General features: G+C 47.8%; 1 long non-coding RNA gene and 1 pseudogene across 1 annotated transcript; both read left to right on the top strand.

Moving 5' to 3' along the window:
* Positions 1 to 2242: 2242 nt before the first annotated feature.
* Positions 2243 to 4397, top strand: LOC143651252 (uncharacterized). The gene is made up of 3 exons (XR_013159930.1): positions 2243 to 2297; positions 3397 to 3540; positions 3630 to 4397. It is a non-coding gene; the product is annotated as an uncharacterized LOC143651252 (long non-coding RNA).
* Positions 4398 to 9091: 4694 nt separating this feature from the next.
* LOC143651362 (dapper homolog 2-like) lies at positions 9092 to 18297 on the top strand (annotated as a pseudogene).
* Positions 18298 to 20359: the final 2062 nt, after the last annotated feature.

Genomic DNA, 20359 nt, shown 5'->3' with positions numbered 1-20359 from the left:
GAGCGGGGAGCACCACCGCCCTGGGAAATGGAGGACTCTGGCCCTTTAGTCGATATCCTTCTTCTGGAACAGGGGGTTCTGCTAGGATGGAAACTCAGGAAGCTGCCTCAGAAGCCACCCCTAGACAAAGCGCGTCTCATGATAAATGGTCATCAATTTTTTAGAGTTTTTATATCAGTAATTAGCCCTGTTTCTTTAAATTATTTAGGTAATACATCATTTTTGTTGGCTATCCACCTTTCCAGTCACAGCACAACTTAATAGAGCAAATTCCTCCAGGACCTCAAACATGAATTGAATTAGAAACAAAAACAGTTGAAACAACCATGGAGACTAGACTCTGCCCTGAATGATGAGTCCTTAAACTGGAGATTTACTAAGGTTAGTGCATTTGTGTTTTATTGTCACCACCACAAATAGCCACAAACTTAGTGGCTTAAAACAATGAAATGCATAGTCCTAAATGCTGTAGGTCGGCAGGCTGACCTGGTTCTCACCTGGGCTGAGGGGTTGGCAGAGCTGTGCCCCTCATGGAGGCCATGGAGGGAAATTCACTCCCCTGCTCTTCCCCGTGTTGGCACAGCGTGGCTGCCCGAGGCCTGATTCCGGGCGCATGTGCTGAAGGCCGCGCTCCCTGGCTCACCGCCTCCTCTCAGACCCAGCCGTGCGTCAAGGTCCTCGTGTTTTGAATGTCCCGCGTCTTCCATTGTCCTTTCTCCCTGTCCAAGCCTTCTACCTTCTCCTTCTTCTTTTGAGGGTCCATTTGATTACTTGGGGACCTCACTGATAGTCAGGATGATCCCCCAGTTCCTTAACTCTGCAGCTCTGCTTCCATCTATGAACCTCATCTGGCTGTATAACTTGACATATGTGGGTGCCGCATTAGGGTGGGGCATGGTGTCTTTGGGGTCCACTTTTCTGTTGACCACAGTAAGTGTTGCATCTCAGAACTATAAAAGAATTCTAAAGTGCTTAAGAATGAAGGAACAATTCTTGGTACACCAGTGGTAATTCCACTCCTTTCCCAAATGAGAAAGACTATTGGAATTCAAGTGGGAGTAAGAGTCATTTTATTATGGTGATAACTTAGGTGTGCTATGATTTATATTTTGTAATTAAATTATTCACAAACTTTGATACTTTGTTATAGATTGAGCTGTTAGAAAATCATCAATGTTTGTTCATTTTAGACTACAAAAATAGGAATTTTGTATGATTTAGCCTAACACTATTAATTTAAAATAGAACTTTCATTAGTTATATTTCCCAGTTGATGGATATGTAACTGTTTTAACATGTTTAAGAACTAATGTTTAGGATGTGGAGTATTTTTTCAACTATATATATATATAACTTTATTATTTATTTGGGAAAACAACTTACCCTGAGTTTTAGTTTACTCATTGCTGCAGCAAATACCATTCAACAGGTTGACTTAAACAACAGGGATTTATTGGCTCATGGTTTTGAGGCTAGAAGAAGTCCAAATCAAGTCCTCATCAAGGTGATGCTGTCTTCCCAAAGACAAGTGTTCTGGGGTCGGCTGCCAGTGATCCCCGGTGCTGGGCACATGGCAGGGCATGAGGCAGCCTCCTGGATCTCCCTTCTCTTCTGGGCTCCCCTGACCCTCAGCGTCCAAATATTTTCTCTGTGGTTTTCTCTCTCTCTCTCCATGAGTCTGAATTTCACTCTACTTAAAAAGGACTCTAGCAACAGGATTGAGACCCATTGTGATTGAGTTTAAGAACATGTTTTTCTGGGGCACACTATCACATTTTGATTAAGAGAATTTCCAAATCAGAAGTGTGTATGTCTTTCTCAACTTTTATATGAGTTTTTTAGTATCAGCTTGTGTTTAACTAACAGCACACTTTCCCCACCAAACGTATGTGTAGGACAGACTGCTAATTGCCCAGCCCATTGTCTTTCTCCCTGGGATTAACAGAATCCAGAGTTTATTCTGTGTCCAGCTTTCCTGCAGATACATGTAGCTATATGACTTAGTTCTGGCCGGTGAATGGAATTTGAACTGTTGAGTGATGCTTCTGGGGAATTTCCCTGAACTTTAAGTGTAAAGGGAAGTGGACGGGCTTATCACTTTCTTCCTACTGCAAGCATGGAATGTGGATGTGATGGCTAGAGCACCAGCAGGTTATTGGACCATAAAGTAACCTTGGAAACTGTAGCCAAGAATGGCAAAACAAAAGGATGATTGTGTCCTGATCCTACGACACTGCCATACCAGCCCTGAAGTACTGTGAGTAAAAGGCTGACAAAACCCTTTCTCTTCCTTCCTGGTAAAATGATCTTTTAACACTATTTCTCTGAAAGCCTACTGAACAAGATAATTATGGAATGTTCGCTGTGATATCTGCAATATTATGTATAATTTAAATTGATACCTTATTGGTTAACTCTATCTAAATTGGTTAGGTTAGACTGTGACGTCTAACATAAGTTTTCATTGGAAAGAATAGGCTTTGGGCTTCTCTTTGAGTGCAGAGTTCCTTATTTCAAAGGTCCCTGGAAGCTATGCACAGGAGCTGTTTCAAGAGATAATGGGTCTTACAGAACCAGAGTGGCTTCTGCACTCACCCAAATCATCTTTTTCCATTATAGCTGAGCTGACACCTGGGAGGCCAGAGAAAAGATGCCTTCTACTGAAAACCAGCCTCATGATGCTCTGTTGGGTTCCCTGCTCTGAACTCTGAAAGGGCATGTGGGCCTGGTGCCAGGCTGGCCCCACCAGGCTTCTCGGTCCCGTGAGGGTGGATACCAGCCCAAGCCAATGGTCACTGCCACTAACAGGCAATGACAATTGCAACCACCTATCTCTGGCCTGGTTTTACATGAGAAAGAAATAACTTTCTATTTGTTTAAATCACTCTGTTATAGCCAAACTTAATCCTCATTGATAAATTATGTGCTTTAGAAAGCAAGAAAAATATAGAAAAGTATAAAGAGGTAGAGTGGAAAATTCTTGAGATGTCTCATCTTACAAAAGAAATTGATCTAGATTATAATGTAATTCTACCTTAAATTGAAGAGAAAAATAAAGTCTTAGATCCTGGGGGGGTGGGGAAGGTAGTGTATCTGGTAGTTGTATCAAAACTTAGAAAATTTACCTCCAAGGGAAGAGGCTGCCTCTTCCCTTCCCAAATGGTCCTGGCAGGCCAGAGGACAGTAGAGGGGTAGTTTCCATGAATGCACCCCTCTATTTGCAATGCTCCCCTGAAAGGGGAGAGCAGCCATTTCTACCAGGGATTCAGATGTAGAAGCAAGAATGTTCAATCAGCTCAAATCCCAAACTGAGAAGTTCATTTTAACTTTTTTTGTCTTCACTTTATGCTTGCTCAAACCCTGTCAGATGACTTCAGACTCTTTTTTTTCCTATAGGGATTTAAGAGATTGCAGTGAGAGTGTTGGGGGAAACCCTGTAATCTCTGGCTGGAATGCAAGGCATGGGGTAGGAGTCTAGGCTGAGTGCAATGGCTGGAGCAGCCAGAGAGGCTTTGTTTTCTCTTTGTTTCCTTCCGCAGGGTAAGTTTCTTTCCCAGTTTCTTGGGATCCCTGCCTAATGTCTGGGGAGTGCCTGGGCTCAAGGGCTCTTTCCTTCTGTCTCTTTACAGGCTCTGCCTTGCAGTTATTGGAACCTCAGCCACTCCAAAGCCAAGCAAAACCACCCATAGGAATGGGTGGGGTAATAACTTGGGGACTTGCATCCAATACAGCTATAAAGGTTTAAGCCCTCCCCTCCCTCAGCTCCCCAGCATACCTGGATGGACGTGAAGAGCCTTTGGTCTCCTCAGCCCCACTCCTAAGTCCTAAAAGAACTGAGGTCATGGAGGAGATGGAGGAGATGGAGAAAGAGTTGGGGATTCAGAGAGTTTCTTCTTGCCAGTAAATGAGGTGCACTCTTCAGTTCAAGGAATGCAGTGTCTGCTCGTGGCTCAAGTGAATGGTCATTCAATGTTTTCTGTCCACCTCAAATCCTCTACTAGCTCTGCGGATGCCTTGATCCTCTCTCTCCCCCAAGAAGAGAGCTAAAACCAGAAGCACTATTAGGGCTGCTTGATGTTTGTTTTTTTCTTCCTCCACTTGCCTTCCTGACCAAATAATCAAGCAAATACAGACAGGTAGATAGATAGATGATAAATGAATGATAGATGATGATGATAGGTAGATAAATTATAGATTAGAGAGAGTGGTCAATGTCAACATTAACAGTAATGGGGCAAGTTGAGACCATGTCCCACTTGGTGAGACACATGACAATAACATAGGACCATTTCTGGGATATTCCTGCCTAAGAGACGTAACCTGAATCACAAGGAAGCCTCAATAAAACTAAATTGTAGAGCACACTGTGAAAAAACTGGCTTGTAACCTTCAATATTGCCAAGTCATAAAAATAAAAGAAAGTTTGAGAAACTGTTCCAGAGAAATGCAGTCCAGCAAGACATGGTGACTAAATGCAGCGTGTTGTTCTGGACAAGGTCTTTCTGTGCTGAAGGCATTTCGGGGATAACTGCTCAGACTTGAATGAGACTTTAAGATTAGAAGGTAATTATGAGTCAGTGTCACTTTCCTATTTTAATTATTGAATTTGGAGATAGATAAGAGGGTAAAAAATATGTACTAAAATATTTTAGGTGATAGGGCAACAAGTCACCAACATACTTTCAAATGGTTTTGAGAAAAAAGGGAGAGAGGTTCTTTGTACTGTATGTGCAACTTTTCCATAAGCTTGAGATTGCTGCATTCCTTGCTTTGCGGCTGGATCACTCCAGTCTCTGATTGTATCTTCAGATGACCTTCTGCCCTGACGTGCGTATGTATCTCTATATTTTCTTTCTTCTTCTCTAGTCATTGGATTTAGGACCCACCCTAACCCAGCATCACCTCATTTCAACTTAATTAATTTCATCTGCAAAGACCCTATTTCTAAACAAGGCCACATTCTGAGGTTCTGGTGGATGTGAACTTGGTGGGGGATCGTATTCACCCCACTAGAGTAGTGAAGACACAGCTGAGGAAGAGCAGGCCAGGAGCCTGACCCAAATATACATGGACGCTTTATCTTTGACAAAGGTAACACTACAAAAGTTTATTTCTTTTTCAATAAATACTGCCTCACTTATTGAAAAAAGTGAATCATGATCCCCCTAGTTCACACAATACACAAAAAACAATTCTAGGTAGATTGTGGATCTAAATAAGAAAGGCAAAAAAGTAAGAATATTCCATTAAATAATACATTTATGAGTTTGAGTGAGCAAATATTTCTTGAAAAAGACACAAAAAAACATTAATTATAAATAAGACTATACTAAAATGAAGAATTTCTGTTCACCAAAAGACATCATCAAGAGAGTCCACAGACAGAGAGAAAACATTTGCAACACAAATAACTGCCCAAGGGCTCATATCCACTCTCTGTCTCTCTAGAAGAAAACTTAAAGGAAGAATCAATGAATTTTTAACAAAGAAAAATTAATTACTTATTTTCTTTAATACATTAATTATATATGAAGAAACTGAGTGTTCCAGTTTGCTAGCTGCTGGAATGCAACACACCAGAGATGGATTAGCTTTTAATAAGAGGGGATTTATTTCATTAAAAACATATAGTTCTTCAGAGGAAAGGCAGCTGACTTTTAACTGAGGTTCTTTCTTACTGCTGGCCTTCTCTCCAGGCCCCTGGGTTCCAACAACTTTCCCCGGGGTGATTTCTTTCTGCATCTCCAAAGGCCTGGGCTGAGCTGCTTGGGCTGTGCTACATTGCACTCTCTCATTTAAGCACCAGCCAATTAAGTCAAACCTCATTCACTGCAGCAGGCACACCTCCTAGCCAACTGCAGATGTAATCAGCAACAGATGAGGTTCAGGTACCATTGGTTCATGTCCACAGCAACAGAACTAGGCACCTTCACCTGGCCAAGTTGACAACTGACTCTAACTACCACATTGTGAGTGCAGGAGCTTGGAACTGAAGTCGCTCAAGTCCAAGCCTAAAGCTTTTTCTCCACTACTGTACTGGTGACTAGATAAATAAAGAGGACCAAGAAGTAAATAAAAGATTCAGAAAATAATCTAAAAACTCTAATGTCTCTTGTTTTAGTTTGCCAAAGCTGATGCAATGCAGTACACCAGAAATGGGATGGTGGCTTTTACAAAGGGGATTTATTAACTTACAGGTTTACAGTTCTGAGGCCATGAAAATGTCCAAATTAAGACATCAACAAGGCATTACCTTCTCCCCAAAGATTGGCACCAGCAATCCTCAGCTCCTCTGTCACACAGCCAGGAACATGGCGACATCTGCTGGTCTCTCCCTTCTCTCCTGGGTTTCATTGCTTCCAGTTTCTGGATTCAGTGGCTTCCTCTCTGAGCTTCTGGATGTATCCTTATCTCTTAGCTTCTCTGGGGCTTTTTTCTGTAAGCTTCTCTCTGTCTTTTATCTTCTCAAGAGGATTCCAGTAAGAGGACTAAGACCCATGTGGGGCATGTATCAACTCAATTAACCTAATCAGAAAGTCCCTCCCACAACAGGTCTGCACCCACAGGAATGGATTAAAAGAACATTCCCTTCTCCCTTTTCTGGGGCACAAGCAGCTTCAAAACATCACATGTATTTTGATATAATAACTCATAAACTAGAAGTAGAATCTCAACCTGATAAAGAGTATACAAGAAAAACTCACAGCTAACATCATACTTAACGGTGAAAGACTGAATACTTTCCCCCTAAGATCAGGAAGAAGACAAAGAGATCTGCTCTCCCCACTTCTATTCAACATTGTACTGGAGTTTCTAGCCCAGCAAATAAGCAAGTAAATGAAGAAAAAAGCATCCAGATTGGACAGGAAGAAGTAAAACCATAACTAAGTGCAGATGACATGAACTTGCAGAAAGAAAATCCAAAAGAATTCACACAAAAAACTATTAGAACTAATAAATACATTCAGCAGGGTTTCAGGAAACAAGATAAATATACAAAAATCAATTGTATTTCTATACGCTTTCAATGAACACTCTGAAAATGGAATTAAGAAAATTCCATTTACAGAAACATCAGAAAGAATAAAATACTTAAGAACAAATTTAACAAAATAAGTTCGAAACCTATACTCAGACTACTCCAAAACACTGTTGAGAGAAACTGAAGAAAACCTAAGTAGAAAGGCACCTGTGTTCATCCCATAGTTGGGTTCAGAGCACTTACTATTAAGACAGCAACTGCTCAAACTGATCTACAGGTTCAGTGCAATCCCCATGAAAATGCCAGCAGGTCTATTTGCAGAAATTGACAAGTTGATCCTAAAATTCATTTAGAAAGGCAAGAAACCCAGAATAGAACAAAATTGGAGGACTCACACTTGCTGACTTCAATACTTCCTACAAAATGGAAATAGTCAAGACAGTGTGGCACTGGTATGTGTATAGACATAAAGCTCAATGGAATAAAATTGAGATTCTGGAAATACACCTTCACATTTACAGTTGATTTTTGACAGCATGCACAGAGCATTCATCAGGGGAAGAATCTTCACTTGAACAAATAGCACAAAGGCAACTGTATTCACGCATTTGATTGAAATTAGATCCTTACCTCCCACCAAATACAAAAAAATTAACTCAGAATGGATTAAAGACGTAACTGTAAGAGTAAAATCTATAAAAATCTTAGAAGAAAGCACAGACATAAATCTTTGTGATCTTGGATTAGGCAATGATTTTTGGTTATGGCACCAAAAGCACAAGCAATGAACGAAAAGATAGATGATTGCATTTCTTTAAAATTAAAAAAAAAATCACTGCAAGATTTCCAGAGATAATCCAGAGAATGAGAACAAATATTTGCAAATCATGAATCTGACAAAGGACTTGTATCGAGAATATAAAAATAACTCTCACAACTCAATAACAATTGTTATTTATTAAATAAAAATTTAATAAATAGGCAAGGGGTCTGAATGGACATTTCTACAAAGAAGATATGCAAATGGCCAATAAGGACACGCAAACATGTCCTAATAACATTAGGCACCAAGGAAATACAAATCAAAACCACAATGAGATGCCACCTTGCACCCACTAGGATGGCTTCAGATGAAAAAAATGGAAACTAGCAAGTGTTGGTGAAGATGCAGACACTAAAACTCTCATGTATTGCTAGTTGGAATGTGACATGGTGCAATCACTTTGGAAAAAAGATTGAAGAGTTCCTCAAGTGATTAAACACAGTTATCATATGACCCATCCATTCACCTCCTAGGTGTCTATTCAAGAGAATTGAAAACATGTCCACACAAAAACTTGCACATAAGCATTCACAGTAGTGTTATTCATAATAGTTAAAAAGTATAAACAATGCAAATGCACATCAACTGATGAATGGATTAAAAATGCATTTCCATATGATGGAATAATATTCAGCCATAAAAAAGAAATAAAGTAGTGATACATGCTGGATAGAAGTGGATAAACCTTGAAAACAGTATGCTAAATGAAAGAAGTGGTCACAGAAGACCACATACTATGTGATTCCATGTATGTGAATTGTCCAGAACAAGCAAATCTATGCTTGTTCTATTGCTTGTTCTGGACAATTCAAAAGCCAAAAGTTAATTATTGGTCTCCTAAAGCTGGGGGTGGGGGTGGGGAATGGAGAATGACTACCAATGGAGCAGGGCTCATTTTATGGTGGGGGAGGGGGGGTTTGAGGTGGGAGAACATGATATTCTAAAATTAGCGTGCTGATGGTTACACAACTCTGAATACAAAAAAACATTGATTTGTACACTTTAAACCGGTGAATACTATGGTATGTGAGTCATTTCTCAATGGAGCACTTACTAAAAGATACAGCGATATTTCCCAACTACAGATACACATTTAGAAAAGTGGGCATTATATTTTTCAAATTTATACAGAATTTATAACGATCCCATTCAATGTTTCAATAACTCATTTTTTTTTTCCTCTTCGCCTACCTCCCGCCCTCTGGCCTGGCTCCATCCGCTCTTCCGCTATGGCCCATCTATCACACAAGTGTACATTTTGGTTGGAGGTCCGCGGGGAAACCCGGATGCGCTGGCCGGGAGGCGTCAGGCTTGCAAGCATCCCGCGGGCTCCGGACGCGCAGGCTTTGGTTGCTCGGTGGCAGCCGAGAAACCAGGGCGGGGGTGACCTGGAACATGTGCAAATGCCACTCTCGCCCTTGCACTAACACGTCCCCACCCCACCTCAGAGACCTGCGGGAGCTGGGGGAGGGGACAGGGAACCGCGCGGAGGGACTGCGGGGCCCGGCGAGAGCACGGCGGGCTCCGGATCCACGGCTGCCGGGTGGAGAGCGGCGCTGGGCTGGCGGGGGCTCTGCCGCGCGCGCTCTGTCTCGGCCCCGACGGCCGCCACCCTTGGCCTGGGACCCGCGGCCGCTCACCTCGCGCTGCCCCCACCCGGACCTCGGCTCCGCGGGCCCCGCGGCGCGCCCTGGGCGCCCAGGCGGCTCGGACGTGCTCCGGCACCCAAATCCTTCCTCCGCGGCCCTGCGACCGCCAGCGATGTCCAGCCGGGGCTGCTGACCTCAGAGATGTTGGCTCTTGGCCGCCGCGCAGGGCTGGGACCGCTGCCGGCTGGGCGAGAGCGCCGTGCGCGCGGGGCTGCAGGAGCTGCGGGTGCTGCGTGAGCGGCAGCGGGCGCTGCTGCGAGGCGTCCTGGACGCGCAGTCCCCGCCGTCGCGGGATCCGCTGCCTGCCCCCTGAGGCCCCCGAGGTCCCGGCCCGCGACCCCCGCGACAAGGAGCCCCGGCTGGAAGCCATGCTCGCGGCGCTCAAGGAACTGCTGGTAAAGACCCGGGCCGGGGTTGGGGGTTGGGACGGGGGTGGCGGGAGGGCAGGGCTGGACGAGCGCCCGTTCCGGAGTGAGTGGAAGGCAATGCGGTGTAAAAGTAAGGGGCTACTGGCCGCGGTGGTTTAGGGCCGCAGGGAAGGAGCCGGGAAGTGGAAGTGGCCCCGCGTACAGCAGTGCCTCGGAGCTGCACCCGCCTAGCCCTCATTCTTCTTGCTCAGATTCTAATGTGTTAACTTGGTCTCCCCTGGTGGGACTCTCCTTTGGGTCCTCCTATCTTACCCTCTACGAAGTTCTGAATTAACCTGCTTCCTACTGCAGGGCTTTAAGGGGGGACAGGGCAGCGTGAAAAGTGCAACCCTAGTGGTGCTCAGTAAGGTGAGGTTGAAAGGGGTCTTGTCACCACCAGAAAATACAGGGAAAGCATGGGTAAGCTCAGGGCTTCCTCCCTTGAAAATGTAACCTGATCTTCAAAAAGAGGTGTGTCCTCTTACCTGAGAGCAGGTAAAACTGGGGAACCTTTTCTGATTCCTCCAAACCCCAGTTCCCTTTATACATGATTTAAGATAATTGTGGTTCTTATGCCCTTGTATGATGTCATTTAATTTGTTGGAAATGACTAAAAGAATTTTGCAGGAGGCAGTCTTTGAAGGAAAAGTAAAAACGTTAAAGAACAATGACTCTTTGGTTAGGTTATATTCTGTTACTGTGCATTGAATTTTTAATTACTAACCCAAATCCATCCAGTCTAAAAGTTGATGTCTTTAAGAGAAGGAACCTAGCCAGGTGAAGCTGAGCACACTCCCAGTTGAGCTCAGTCTTACCCTTAACTCCTGAAGTGCTTCTGGATAAAAGGATTCAGAACCTGAAAATCCAGTGTCCTGAACTGCCTCCCTGGATTCCAGTATCTTCCCCTTCCAGGTGGCAGACCTCCATGGGGAAGGACGGGGACTTGGAGTCCCCAGTGTCCCGTCCTGTCTGTAGCAAGCTGCAGCCATGCCGAGAGACTGGCTCTTGGGGGAGGCTCCATACTTTCCTTTATCACCATCGTTTATGGAGTCCTAAAAGTATGTTAACTTTGCTTGCTAGCTGCAGACACAGCCTCTCTCTGTCCATGACTTCAGCAGGCCAGCGGTGCCCCGGAGTCACTGGAGGGAGCTGTGGAGAGGCCCACATAGGTGGTTCAGGGGTGGGGGAAAGGCAATGATGATTAACCCGACCTAAGTAATGCCCAGGTGACACTTGGGAGTGCTCAGCCTCAAAGCACAAGTGCCTTTTGGAGGAGATCAAAGATTTTTGTTTGTTTGCTTTTTATTATTTTTTTATTTTAATGTGGGGACCAGAAGGAACAGTCAGTCTTTGTTTTGAAACTTTGTTCTCCAAACTAATTATGTGATCAAAAGAGAACAAAAATTGAATTTGCATGACATCAGCCCAGCATTTAGCACATATACGTTTTTTCTTACAGGGGAAAAAAAAGTAGGAGCATAGGAGTTCCATAAAGAATACAATCAAAAGACTTTAATCTCTAGTACTGGCAATTACACACCCCAGTAACTCCCAATTGGTTATCAATCAGGTGTGAAGACAGGAAGAAAATTTATCTAACCCTTGGCAGCTTTATCCTTCAGGATTCCCAAGTGAAAATGAGCTTCTGGGGATTTAAACTGTAATTGGGAAATAATACTCATCACTGTAACAGAAGGATTCGCTGCACCTTTTTCACTGCTATGTCTAAGTCACAAGACAGAGCACAGTGGTAGGTGCTCAGTAAATATCTGTTGAATAGATAAATGAGTGTCTTTTATTGCTGTAACAAAAGGGAAAATAATTTAGGTATTTGTCTTCCTATTCAGTATTTCTAAGGTAATGAAAACTTCCATGACCTTTGACCAAAGCAATTCTGGCTTAATTGCTTATAATGTCAAGGGAGCTGTGTCATTCTCAAGAGGCTATAGGCATTTCCATTTTTCTATGGATTAAGTTCCCCAGTGACACCTCAGTAGAGAGACTTGGGCCCTCAGATCCAATGCCTGGGAGTGGTCTGAAAAGTCCTCGCTCGCCATTGCGTGCTGCTGGACTCAGAAGAGAGACACTGTTTGGTCAGAAGTTTGAAAAAATAAAAGGGCCATTGGCACTTTGCAGCAAAATCTACCCTTAAGAATTTCATTGTAGTTGGTTTTGCTGGTCACAACTTGTTCTAAAAGTGACAGCTTGCAATGATTCCCTTTCACTGGCAGGTTCAAGCATTAACTGCTGAGAGAGCAGGTTAAGGGGATGAGTCTGCAACTGTACCCACAGTGCCTGGTATTTTTCTTGGACAGACTGCCTGCTTTGATTGAATGCAGGCTGAAGATGACAAAGAAAGCTGCACAGGATGGTACAAGGCTCTGACTGGCAGTTGCTAGTGCTCATTTCTCAGAGATGGAGCTGTCAGCCACTACAGGCTTCCTGACCTCTTCACACCTGGAAACCTGGTAGTAAAATGTCCCCACTGGCACAACGGAAGTGGAAAGCCACAGAATCCATGCATAAGTGCTTTTGCTTGAACACTTTTAGCTTTCAAAGAAATAAAGGTAGTGCTTTACATACCGTCTCTGTATCCTGAATTTTAAGTCATTTATTGCTTTTGTCCTCTGAATATACCATGAAGGTTTTCAGAAGTCCAGAATGCTGAATCGAAGGCAAGGAGGAAAAGGCAAAGCAAATGAAAATCTGATCATTCTCTTACAGCATATAAAGCAAGCATTCCAAAGAAAGGGATAAAACCCTTGAATAGATGGTGTGTGGTCATAAACTTTTCGTGGTTCCCAAGAAGTGTCAAAATGCAGATTCCCAGGTTTGCCATGACAATTTAAGGTAAAAGGTGTGGGGCAGGGCCTTGGAATCTGCATTGTGTGCCAGGTGACTCCACCTCCTGAGAAGCCACCTGTGTGCTCTGTTCCATGAGAACTTCTTACCCCTCTCCAGTGTCTGGGGAATTTTAACACAGGGCCCTCGGGAGCACACTTTGAGAAACACAGTGGTGAAAGCCAGAATCCTGGCAGAAGTGGAGAGCTGAGGTGGGCAGAAACTGCTCACTTGCTGCTATGGGTTACCTTGACTTCTAACAGTTTCTCTCTGGACACAGACGCAAATGTCTCTCCTGCTGGCTTTGGAATGGATTCCACCCAGTCCTGTCCTGTCCATTACTTTTGACTAACAGGTAAGAAAAGTCTTCTGCTAAGAAGGAGTTCATGAAAAGCACACCAACATAAAGACCCCAAGTTAGGGCGATGGGAGGGATGAATCATGGAGAGTGAAATTCTGTAGACTTGCAGACTGGTCCTAGGATGTGGCAACAATCCTGACTGCCTGAGAGCCTGTGCTCTGTGGCGCGGGACCATTAACCACAAGCCAGCAGCTGCAGCGCTGGCTGCCAAACATTCATCACAGAGCAGTTATTCCAGCACAACACGCAGGTGCGTTTTTTTCTTTTTTTTCTCTTTTTGGAAGGGGAGTTACAGAGGCAGGAAAGAAGCCAGCAAAGAAATCCAAATACCTCCTCCTTCAAAATAAATAGAAAATCATGATTTAGAAGAGAAGAAGTCAAATACAAGTTTTAAAGCAGTAAGTTTGAACTGAGAAACAGTTTTCTGTTGACATCATGGTTTTGCTTTATGTGATGAAAAGTCATTTGCATTAAAAATGCTCACCTGCCCCTTTGTTAAACTCAGTAATCTTGTTTTTGTAATGGGCAGTGGGGCCTGGGGCCTCCTCTCTACTAGAGGAGCAGGTGACCTTTCTGAAGACACCTGTGGATTGGGCTGGTCTGAATGGTGTCAGATGGTGATTTACTTCAGGAATGATTTGGTCTTGTTCCTATTTACAGTTAATATCAAAAGGCTTCAAGGTTGCTACTGTAAAATCCTAGGTGCTTTACAGGTGCAATGCAAAGAAAGCAGCATATTCAGGCGGGACTTGGTGGGAGGTTGAAGGGTCCCGAGGGAGAATCTGTGCATTTGGGCTCGATGTGCTGCCCCTTAGGTTCCAAACAGCTCACCTGATAGGACAGGGAATCAATCATTGCCCCTGTTTGAAAAATCTGTATAGAAGAAAAATCTTCTCATAAGAACAGGAAATTATTACTACCTGCTTATCTCTTGTAAAAATTTGTCAAATTCTTGAAATCATTGAAATAATTCCCCTGAGCCCCATAATATGAGACTTAGGGGAATTCCCCATTTCCTATATATAAATTTGGGTCAGGATTAATCATTTCCTTAAATGTATGGACCACATAATTATATCCACTAATTATTTGCCTTAAACTTAATTGTTAATCAGAACAAGGAATTTCTGTAGTGGACCTTGAGAACAGGGTGAGGTTGCCATTTGAAAGAAAGAAATCAGCATTAACCATTCTGAGCTAGTTGCTTGAATATATATTATTGGCCCTTATGTGTACACATTTCTGCTCATGCCAACCCGTTTTAGATTTATGGAAGCCGAGAAGGCAAGCCCCGGCCATTTCAGGGGCAGAGCCGAGACTCAGGCTTCTGGAGGGGACGGGTGCCTGGGACGGTCTGCAGGCTGGGCAGCCCCCGTCCTGAGTGCTGGGTGAAGCCCTGTCCCTGCAGCACCTCACCCTGTTGGGCACCTCTGCCTAGAACTTCTGACAGCTCAGCTGGTACTTGTCACCTAGGGGAGGGGAGACCTTTTTTCTTTCCTAGAGACTTTCTTATCCCCTTGAAACACCAGGAGGTTAGCATAGTTTTCATAAATCATGAGGGACAGTAAGCTGTCATTTGTTAGGTCCTACCTGCTTATCTACCTGCTTATCTCTTGAAAAGTTTTGTCAAATTCTTGAAATCATTGGATATAGTACACATAGAATATACTACACAGGTAGAAAGACAGGATAAATTAAGCATGAGCCTGGGAAAGTAAATTCTTGCTTAGAACACAAAAAAGAAAAAAAAGAGAGAGGAAACGAAACAGATTTGTGCTGTTATTGGTCCTGATTTTCATTCTCATGAACTATTATTTTGTATCCTTATAAAGAAACACCCATTTGAGAGTTGCTGATAATAAAACCTGCAAATGGACAAAAGAAAAAGAACCTATGTGGGGAACAGTAGATTTTTTTCTCTTTGTACGGCAGGAAAAGACATTAGTTGAAGGAGTTGTACCATACATGGGCTTCTGAAGTTCAGGCTGTCTCCATGCGCATTTCCCTCCTGAGGCCCGGTTCTCCAGGCACCCATGCTAACGTCTCCTCTTTTCCACCCCAGTCGTGGCTGCGACACCAAGACACCGGCCTCAAGGCCCAACTGGAGCAGCTGGGGCAGCAGATCAGCACGCCGTGGCTGGACATGCAGGAGATGGCCAGCGAGCCCCGGGCTGGGCAGCCGGCCCAGTTCAGGTAGGCCCCCGGGAGCCAGCGGCCCCTTCCCCTGCGGGCCCCTGGGGACCGAGCGCAGCCTTGGAGAAGGGAAGCTGCTTAGGCAGTCACGCCCTGGGACACGCCCTGGGCTCAAAGGTGGAGCCTTTCCTGCTGGCTTTCTCAGGCCAATCTGAAGGTTAGAAGGTGTAATTAAGCCTGGAAAAGCAAATATCACTTGAAGAATATTGAAAATGAAACACTTTATTTTAGATGCATTATATTCGGACAAAAAAAAAAGGAGTATTTTTCAATTGGAGAAGTGTTACTTTTCATGGAAATATAGCCCTGTGAGTTTCTTACTCTTTCTAGACCAAGACATGCTCAGGTCTGTTCTCACTGGCGCCCACGGGGGATGCAGACAGCTATGTCTTCTGAGAACACAGAAATGTATTTACAGTGTCGGTAAGTTTACATCAGTCTAGTTACAATCAGTTTAATGTGTCCGAGAGGATGAGGAAGTAATGTCTGCCTGTGCTGCCCTGCTGTCCCCGCTGTAAAGCTCGCAGAAACATAATCACATGCCCATGGCTGGCTTTTACGGTACAGGGCACTTTCACTTTTAATCTAAAATTCTCCAAGCAACACTGGGAAACAAGTTTCCTAAGATTGTAATCATCAGAAATCGGTCGCGATGGCTTATGTGCCGTCCCAGGGTCTGCTCAGGTGCGCTGTCTTCTGCCACTTCCTCTTTCATCTGCCAGCTGTGCCCTCATGGGAGTTATGCTGCCACAGGCCCCAGGGCCCCCCATTAATGGCCGCCCTTTCTGGGTTGCTCCGTGAGATGAACTCACAGGCACCTGGGAGGGGAATGGGTAGAGTCTCGGGGAAGAAGCAGATGCTTGTAGGCAGGGAACCTGGGACTGAGCCCACCGCTGGCCACGCGAAGGGATGTGAAACCCTGTGGCCACACGTCCAGGGTGGAGACTGTCTCCAGGTGTGTCTCTGCTCACACAGGAGCAGGTGACAGCAGGCAGACACTCAGGTGATTCCTGACTGGGCTGGCCTGGCATGGGCAGCCTGGTCTCTGGTGGGGCCGCCTGGGGGGTGCGACCAGCCATGCCGTGACCCAGCACTGTGTGTCCTCTGCCCAGGCTTCTACGAGCTGAGGGAGGGCAGCTCACACTCCCTGTCCACCTCCTGCACATCGGTGTTCAGCGGCTCCATCTCCTCGTCCCTCAGCAGCTCATTGCCGCGTGGCCAGCTGCCCTCTGCCAGGCCCAGGTCGGCCAATGAGACAACAGCACATGCAGCCGGCCCCCCTGCACAGAGACCCCCTGCCATAGAGCGCACTCCCCCCCGGCTTCGGGCACAGGCAGGCCCAGGCCCATCTCAACAGGTAAAGAAGGGCCAGTGAGTGGGACACTGTCCCCCCCACAGTGTGGGGCGGCCACAGGGGCCAAGCCAGGGCACATCCATGGAGGGACAGAGTGAAAAATCCTGAAATGGAGGGGAAAATGACAACTTTGCCTTTCCTGCAGATTTCCTCTTTTTAGTCTAGATGGAGAAAGGGCTCAAATAGCCACCACTGTAGGCCGAGGCCTACATTGAGAGGCTGCTGCAGCTGGCCCGGGGCCGCGGGAGACCCTGCGGGGATGCGGGGGCCCAGCAGTTGCCCCTGGGTGGCCACCCCCCTGCTGAAGCGCAGAGGGCAGGGAGGCGGCCATGCTGGGTGGCTTGGGCCACTGGCCTGCTCTGCGGGCAGTGAGGGAGAGGGAGGCACGGCTGGGAGGGGCAGCACGGACACAGCCCACTGCAGGCCCCAAGGCCCGGGGTCTCTCACAGACACCCAGCACCCAACCATCCTTCCAGAAGAATCCATCCCCTGCAGCAGCTGCACCCTGGGGAAGAGCCCCACGGGCCTCTCCTGGGCCTCATGTGGGCGGGGCCCCACTCCCTGTCCCTAGGTGCAGCAGCCACTCACTGCTGTTTATTGCCGGAAGGTCAGGGCCACCTTGCCCTCCAGTAGGGAGAGCGACATGAGCTCCGCCCTAGCCCCGGGATGGCTGCCCCAAGCCCAGGCAGTGGCCAGTGCAATTTGCCCCTGAGGCTGAGAATGAGCAAGTCCAGGGCAAAGGCTGCAAAAGTCAAGAAAAGGGCCAGCGATAAGGCACGGGAAGCCACACTCTGTCGCCTGAGAGGCAGCCCTCTGGACCAGGGCCAGGCTCCAGCTGCTGCACCATGCCCCCCACGTCCCGGGTGCATCCCATCTCTCCACCACCTGTGCCGAGTGTGTATCCCTCTGCCACTCCACCATCGCAGAGACCAGCGAGGAAGACGCTAGTGACCACACAGCCAACTGCTTTGGGGATGGGGAGTCCAGTGACGGGGACTCGGAGGGCTGTGGCTGCAGCAGCAGGGATGGCCTGGCATGGACCTGGGGGGTGGCCAGAGTGGGGGCGCTGGTGTGGCCTCTGTCAGCCCCGGCTGCCCCCAGGCCATCTGTGTCCCCGGTGCCCAAGCTCTGCCCCATCAAGGCCTCCCGAGCCCTAAGGAAGAGGCTCCGTCGGTTCCCATCGGCCACCTGGAAGGTGATGACCATGGTGTGAGGCGCCTGCAGGACAGGGCCCCGAGGCGGGGGACCAAGCACTTCCGGCGGGCTCAGTCCAGGAACGTGCAGGGAGCGCCTCTGGGTCACGCTGCGACACACATACCCTTCCACGGGATCCTGAATGGGGGTTTCCCCGCAGAAAATGGCAAAGCGGCTGAGCTGGGCCCCGCAGACCCTGCCCCGGGGTTGGGGGGAGCGAGGTGTGCCCCAGCCCAGCCGGGACGCTCATTCAGGTGGTCGGGAGTGGAGGCAGGAGCCACCCAGCCAGCCCACTCCCGCCAGGCCCATCATCCTCACTCTAAGGAGTGACCGCCGGCCTCACCGCGTCCACTTCGGCTGTGGACATATCTTCCCCAGTCCTTTTAAACCACTGTCCAAAAAGCTTTATTTTTAAGAGACGGCTGCAGGACCTGGCTGGAGAACTTGAATTTAAACTCCCATGTTAAACTCTTGACTTTGAATAAACAGCCAAATTATGGCATCATCTTCCCGAATGGAGTAGACTGTTTTCTTCCTGGTGCAAGACAGCGCCGCTCCTGCTCTTTCCCGCTGCACGCATGGCGTGATGACGCCTGGCGAGGAAGTGCTTGTCGTAGGAACAGACTCCAAATTCCGGTTCCACTAAACATAATTGAGCACAAAAGTGTTTTGAAAAAATAACTGTTTCCCTTAGTCTTTATTTAAAGAAAAGGTCCCTGGAGTTTTTAAACAGAGATAGAGGGGGTTTCACTGAAGCTGCCTACTGGGGACTGAGCTTGTTTCGGTTTGTAAAGCAACTTTACCCTGGAGTTGAAAGGGCTCAAGGAAGTGCTCCCCCAGGGTAGATTCGTAGGGGGTGGGCTGCGCCATTTCCCAGGGACCCCACACCCGCTGGCCAGAGAACCGGGCTAAAATACTAGCAGCTTTTGTACTAGGTATTGGCCACATACATATTCGGGCAACACTTGCCTAGTTAAAGAATGCACTCAACAAAATTAACCTGGTGAAAAGCAGTTAACATTTTAGAACAAAGACATCTGGGAGCAGAGTTGGGGATAGGGTGACCTGGGGTCCAGCTGAGGCCAAACCAAGGGCAGGGCCTTGGCGCAAAGGGCTGGGAAGTGTGAACATGCCCGAGGCAGGTGCTCACTGGGGTGGATTCTTTAGGATGGAGGACTGCACCCTGGTGCGAAGGGGATGGGGTGTCTGAGGCAGCTCGGAGGTGGAGTGGGTGGGCTCAGGCTTTCCCCAGCGCACCGTGCTGGGAGCAGGGGCTGGGCTCGGCTCTAGGGGGCAGGAGGTGACCAGGCCCTCCAGCTGGGCACGCGTGCACGGCCTTTGGGGACTGCCCCAGGAGAAGGGCATCTGCGGCCTGGGGGGTGGGGAGGGGCCCGGGATCTCAGCTCCTCCCTCTCCCCTCCCCCACCTCCTGCCCCCCTTCCCTCTCTCTCTCTCTCTCTCTCTCTCCTTACACACACACACACACACAACTGAAGAAATGGAAACCCAAATAAACTTTGCAACCTAAGGCCCAAAGTAAGTCCTCTGCCTCCTGCTCTTTCACTGTGTCGTCAGGCAGGTTCGGAATAAATAAAATCCTGCTTCCTTGCACTTCCTCTGCCCCCACCCCCACTTCCCCACCCCACTGCTCGGGCTGTGAGATGTCTGCTTTGCTTTGTGATTCCACAGGGTGGGCCTGGGGGGGAGGGTCCTGCTGTGGAATTGGCGGTTATGGGACGGGGTCCCTGTTGACACCCCGAGATGGAGGGCTCCCAGGGTTGCAGGGAGATACAGCTTAGGAAGAGGCCCGCTTGCCCCGCCCCGCCACCCCACGACCCCCACCCCACGCCCCGCCACGCTACCCCACGTCCCGCCGCACCCCGCCATGCTATCCCACACCCGGTCCCGCCCTGCCACCCACCCCACCCAACCCATGCCACGCCCCACCCCACCTGGCTCCAGAACCTGCTCTGGTGGCCATGGGAAGGGCGGGGGAGGCAGGGCCCAGGGGTGGAGCGAAATGGACAGCGTCCTTCTCCCTTGGGAGGAGGGAGCGTGCGGGTGGGTGGCGGGGCAGCTGGTCCCCTCCGTGCCAGCCGGGCTGGGCCGGGGGCTCTGGAGGAGGGAGCGGGGTGGGGGCTTCCCGGACCGCAGATGCCTTCCCGGCGCCGTGGGAGTGGCCAGGACGCTGGGTACGCGCAGTCTGAGCGCTATAGGCAAGTGGCTTTGGCACAGAGCTAAGAAAGCAGAACAGCAGAGGAGCGAAGTTGAGACTGCATGCACCGAAGTGGTGATAACGCAGACTCTGAGATACGGAAAGAATTCAGGGAAAAGGGCTGTCCTGGGAAGGCCACACGGCCGGCGCGAGTTGAGGCCCCCAGTGCAAGGCAGGACCCGCTGCGTGTGCGTGTGGTGGCCTCTGTCTCCTGCGAGTAGCCGGCTCACAGTGAAGGAGAAATAAAGCAGGAAATTCGCCTACGCAGAATGACATCCATGTCAGACGCCGCCGGCCTGCCCAGGCGCCCTTCAAGAGCATTTGAAGACAAATTAGCAAT

This window comes from Tamandua tetradactyla, chromosome 12 (genome assembly GCF_023851605.1).
Source record: "Tamandua tetradactyla isolate mTamTet1 chromosome 12, mTamTet1.pri, whole genome shotgun sequence".
Taxonomy (NCBI): Eukaryota; Metazoa; Chordata; class Mammalia; order Pilosa; family Myrmecophagidae; genus Tamandua; species Tamandua tetradactyla.
Note: the sequence above shows the minus strand (reverse complement) of the source record. Positions and strands in the feature narration are given on the sequence as shown.